The sequence below is a fragment of the Oncorhynchus clarkii genome, chromosome 17 (assembly GCF_045791955.1).
Source record: "Oncorhynchus clarkii lewisi isolate Uvic-CL-2024 chromosome 17, UVic_Ocla_1.0, whole genome shotgun sequence".
Lineage (NCBI taxonomy): Eukaryota > Metazoa > Chordata > Actinopteri > Salmoniformes > Salmonidae > Oncorhynchus > Oncorhynchus clarkii.
Window position 1 is genome coordinate 2,210,981 of NC_092163.1, and position 5,738 is coordinate 2,216,718.

General features: G+C 44.9%; 1 long non-coding RNA gene across 1 annotated transcript; it reads right to left on the bottom strand.

Annotated features, from left to right (window-relative positions):
* Positions 1-2,307: 2,307 nt before the first annotated feature.
* Positions 2,308-4,722, bottom strand: LOC139370160 (uncharacterized). Its single transcript, XR_011627112.1, has 3 exons — positions 4,409-4,722; positions 3,126-4,256; positions 2,308-2,368 (listed from the first exon to the last, which is right to left on the bottom strand). It is a non-coding gene; the product is annotated as an uncharacterized lncRNA (long non-coding RNA).
* Between the last annotated feature and the right edge of the window lie 1,016 nt (positions 4,723-5,738).

Below are 5,738 nucleotides of genomic sequence, written 5' to 3' on the forward strand. Positions count from 1 at the left end.
GGTGCTTTGCTGCAGGAGGGACTGGTGCACTTCACAAAATAGATGGCTGCATGAGGGACGAAAATGATGTGGATATATTGAAGCAACAACTCAAGACATCAGTCAGGAAATTAAAGCTTGGTTGCAAATGGTCTTCCAAATGGACAATGACCCCAAGCAAACTTCCAAAGTTGTGGCAAAATGGCTTCAGGACAACAAAGTCAAGGTATTGGAGTGGCCATCACAAATCCCTGACCTCCATCCTATAGAAAATTTGTGGGCAGAACTGAAAAAGCGTGTGCGAGCAAGGAGGCCTACAAACCTGACTCAGTTACTGTAAGGAGGAATAGGCCAAAATTCACCCAACTTATTGTGGGAAACTTGTGAAAGTCTACCCAAAACGTTTGACCCAAGTTAAACAATTTAAAGGCCATGCTACCAAATACTAATTGAGTGTATGTAAACTTCTGACCCACTGAGGATGTGATGAAAGAAATAGAAGCTGAAATAAATAATTATCTCTACTATTATTCTGACATTTCCCATTCTTAAAATAAAGTGGTGATTCTAACTGACAGGGAGTTTTTATTAGGATTAAATGTCAGGAATTGTGAAAAACTTAGTTGAAATGTTTTTTTTTATTTTTATTTTTTTTACCTTTATTTAACTAGGCAAGTCAGTTAAGAACAAATTCTTATTTTCAATGACGGTCTAGGAACAGTGGGTTAACTGGTCTAGGAACAGTGGGTTAACTGCCTGTTCAGGGGCAGAACGACAGATTTGTACCTTGTCAGGTCGGGGGATTTGAACTTGCAACCTTCCGGTTACTAGCTCAACGCTCTAACCACTAGGCTACCCTGCCACCTCTACGCTCTAACCACTAGGCTACCCTGCCTCTAACCACTAGGCTACCCTGCCGCCTCTACACTCTAACCACTAGGCTACCTACCGCCTCTACACTCTAACCACTAGGCTACCCTGCCGCCTCTACACTCTAACCACTAGGCTACCCTGCCGCCTCTACACTCTAACCACTAGGCTACCCTACCGCCTCTACACTCTAACCACTAGGCTACCCTGCCGCCTCTACACTCTAACCACTAGACTACCTGCCGCCTCTACACTCTAACCACTAGGCTACCCTACCGCCTCTACACTCTAACCACTAGGCTACCTACCGCCTCTACACTCTAACCACTAGGCTACCTACCGCCTCTACACTCTAACCACTAGGCTACCTACCGCCTCTACACTCTAACCACTAGGCTACCTACCGCCTCTACACTCTAACCACTAGGCTACCTACCGCCTCTACACTCTAACCACTAGGCTACCTACCGCCTCTACACTCTAACCACTAGGCTACCTACCGCCTCTACACTCTAACCACTAGGCTACCTACCACCTCTACACTCTAACCACTAGGCTACCTACCGCCTCTACACTCTAACCACTAGGCTACCTACCGCCTCTACACTCTAACCACTAGACTACCTACCGCCTCTACACTCTAACCACTAGGCTACCTACCGCCTCTACACTCTAACCACTAGGCTACCTACCGCCTCTACACTCTAACCACTAGGCTACCTACCGCCTCTACACTCTAACCACTAGGCTACCTACCGCCTCTACACTCTAACCACTAGGCTACCTACCGCCTCTACACTCTAACCACTAGGCTACCTGCCGTCCCGGCTAAGGAGTATGTAAATGTGAAATTTCCGGGGAAAAAAATACCTGTTTTTGCTTTGTCATTGGTATTGTGTGAATGTTGATGAGGGGAAAAAACAATTTAATCCATTTTAAAATAAGGCTGTAACGTAAACAAAACGTGTAAAAAGTCAAGGGGTCTGAATACTTTCCGAATGCACTGTATATATTTTACGTCAAGATGTTCAGGGCTAGTTCTTGTTTCCCCCCTTTCCACCATGCTACCGTTGACTCCTCCTCTTCATCTATGATACTATTGGCTCTTCAGTCTTGACCCCCGCCAGCCTGGTCCTCCTCAGGAAGTGAGATGTGGCGTCTCTTCTTGTGTCTCCGGCCACATTCGTCACAGCTGTAAGATTTCTCTCCTGTATGAACTCTACTGTGTATGTTAAGGTCTGATGATCTTGTTAAAGCCTTTCCACAGACAGAACAGGGGTAAGGTTTCTCCCCATGCGTCTCCTTTGTGTCCAAAAGTGATGCTTCATCAGGTCTGCTCGTCTAAAACTCTTCCCACAAACAAAACATCTGTACGGTTTCACGTGTCGTGTCTTTTTCAGATCAAATAACCGTTGCCAGTCTGTCCCACACACAGAGCAACTGTCTCTCTGAGCTTTGAGATTCCCCTAGGTTTCTTTAGGTTCTCCTGATGTAGAGGTTCTCCCCTCCGAACTTTCGTCTGTGTGAATGAGAAAACATAGGTTAGAAGGTCCAGTAACGTCAAACATGTGATTTCCTGTATTTTATACACATTTCCACACTAAGAGGTTAGGAAAAAAAATACTGTGAAAATTATGATAATAAAATTCTTGCTTGAGAATTTGCTCTACGAAGATATGTTTTTTTGTTTGTTTTTTTAATTTTTGGGGAATTTTACCCCTTTTTCTTCCCAATTTCATTGGTATCCAATTGTCTTTAGTAGCTACTATCTTGTCTCATCGCTACAACTCCCGTACGGGCTCAGGAGAGACGAAGGTTGAAAGTCATGCGTCCTCCGATACACAACCCAACCAAGCCGCACTGCTTCTTAACACAGCGCACATCCAACCCGGAAGCCAGCCGCACCAATGTGTCGGAGGAAACACCGTGTACCTGGCAACCTTGGTTAGTGCGCACTGCGCCCGGCCCGCCACAGGGGTCGCTGGTGCGCGATGAGACAAGGACATCCCTACCGACCAAGCCCTCCCTAACCCGGACGACGCTATGTCTGTGATGGCATAGCTGGCGCTGCAGTACAGCGCCCTTAACCACTGCGCCACCTGGGAAGCCCGATATTTGTTTATTTTAATTGAAAACAATCACAGCAGGGTACTTAATAAAATGAAAATTCATATGGTGTTAAAAACAGTGGCATTGGATTTTTAAATAAAAGAGCGATGTTCATTCAAAGTCAATATTGTATTAATGTAATTCATGGCTGTTCTGCTTCCACTTACCGAGACGATGAAGATCCCAACCAACCTCTTCTCCAGCTGAATGGATCAGACCACCAACTTCCTCATCTTCTCCCTCCCGCTCTCCTTCAATTGTAACAGGGTTTTGAAACTCAACAGGTGGTAAACCAGCATGAGTTTTCTGATGTCTCTGAAGTTTTTGAGAACTAATGAAGCTCTGGCCGCATTTAGTGCGGCTGTAAGGTTTCTCTCCTGTATGATATCTGTGGTGGACTTTAAGGCCTGCTGATCTCGCAAAACTCTTATCGCAGACAGAGCAGGAGAAAGGTTTCTCTCCAGTGTGTGTCCGGAAATGCTCCTTCAAGTAACGTGCTTCAGAAAAATTCTTCCCACACACAGAGCAGGAGTGGGATTTCCCTTCTATGTGCAACAGTCTGTGTTTACGCAGGGACGAAGCACATCCAAACCTCTTGTCACAATCAGGGCAAGGGTGTCGTTTCTCTCCAGTGTGCACTGACCGGTGGTCTTCAAGATATGCCTTCTCGCTGAAACTCTTCCCACACACAGAGCAACTATAAGGTCTCTTTCCTGTGTGAGTCTTCTCGTGCTTCAGGAGTTGTTTAGACAAGGCAAAGCTTTGCTCACACATAGAACAGTGGTGGGGTTTCCCTGTGTGTTGCAGAGAGTGGTCCTTTAACTGATCTGGACGGCTGAAACTCTTTCCACAGACAGAGCAGGAGTGGGGTTTTTCTCCTGAGTGCATCAGGAAGTGTTCCTTCATGCGTGATTGTAAGCTAAAACCCTTCCCACACACAGAGCAGGAGTAAGGTTTCTCTTCTGTGTGTAACCACTGGTGCCTTTTCAAGGCTGAGGCAAAACCAAACCTCTTGTCACATTTGGAGCAGACGTAAGGTTTCTCTCCAGTGTGCACTATCTGGTGGTCTTGAAGATGTCTTTTGACACGGAACTCCTTTCCACACACAGAGCAAGGGTATGGCTTTTCTCCTGTGTGTATTCTCATATGTATTAGCAGTTTTGATAACTTTTTGCAGTCTTGTCCGCACACTGAACAACAGTGAATTTTCTTAGCTGTGTGATTCCCCTGGTGTTGTTCAGGTAGTCCTGATGTAGAGGGACTCCCTTCACTGTCAGAGCAGTGGTCATGTCTCTCTGCTGTGGGATAAGATGGGATGGATAAACTACGTGAAAATTTGAAACTGTAACAAAAAATATTTTTTGTCCTTGGAATAACTGAAAGTTATACAAAGATGTATAAAAAAAAATGTGCAATCCAAGCCTTTACCGAATAAGTACCTTAAACTTACCAAAAGCAGGATCCTCTTCCTCCTCTTTCACTATGATAACCAGTGGTGGTGTAAAACCATGACTCTCTCCTGTGTGCGTTCTCTGGTGTTTGGTAAGATTTGACGATGAAGAGAAACTCTCCCCGCACACAGAACAACTGTACAGCTTCTCTCCTGTGTGCAACGTCTGGTGTTTTTTCAGGTTTCCTTTGTCACTGAATTGTTTCCCGCAGACAGAGCAGGAGTAAGGTTTTTCTCCTGTGTGAGTTCTCATATGTATTAGCAGTTTTGATAACTTGTGACAGTTTTTTCCACACACTGAACAGCAGTGAATCTTCTTAGCTGTGTGATTCCCCTGGTGTTGTTTAGGTAGTCCTGTTGTAGAGGGACTCCCTTCACTCTCAGAGCAGTGGTCAGGTCTCTCTGCTGTGGTAAAGACATACATATGGATTAACTCAAATTAGTCAACACCCTGACTAAGTCAAAATGTTTGTTCCTGACTAAACAGAAAACACATATTGTAAATTTATAGGGCCCATATTTTTCTCGAAAATGCTACATGTTAGCTTTTCCCATGAGATAACCTGGCACAGTTAGCCCTAAGCTAACCACCAGAAAGATATTTTAAACCTCCAAATCAAGGTTGTTCCACTTAAAATCAAATCAAATGTTATTGGTCGTGTACACAGTATTCTGCCGTTGTTATAGCAGGTGCAGCGAAATGCTTATGTTTCTAGTTCCAACAGTGCAGTGTTACCTAGCAATATAAAACAATACATACAAATCCCACCAAAATGTATCAGAACAGTCCATATATATATATATACTGTATAGACAGTATATGAATAGGAACGGTGTATACAACAGTAGTTATATAGGACAAACATAGACTAGAATACAGTATATACATATGAGGTGGGTGTACCAGGATGTACATAATAATAATTAAAGTGACCAGCGTTCAATGTCTATGTCCATAGGGCAGCAGTCTAAGGTGGTAGCCGGCTAGTAACAGTGACTATGTCCATAGGGCAGCAGGCTAAGGTGGTAGCCGGCTAGTAACAGTGACTATGTCCATAGGGCAGCAGGCTAAGGTGGTAGCCGGCTAGTAACAGTGACTATGTCCATAGGGCAGCAGGCTAAGGTGGTAGCCGGCTAGTAACAGTGACTATGTCCATAGGGCAGCAGGCTAAGGTGGTAGCCGGCTAGTAACAGTGACTATGTCCATAGGGCAGCAGGCTAAGGTGGTAGCCGGCTAGTAACAGTGACTATGTACATAGGGCAGCAGGCTAAGGTGGTAGCCGGCTAGTAACAGTGACTATGTCCATAGGGCAGCAGGCTAAGGTGGTAG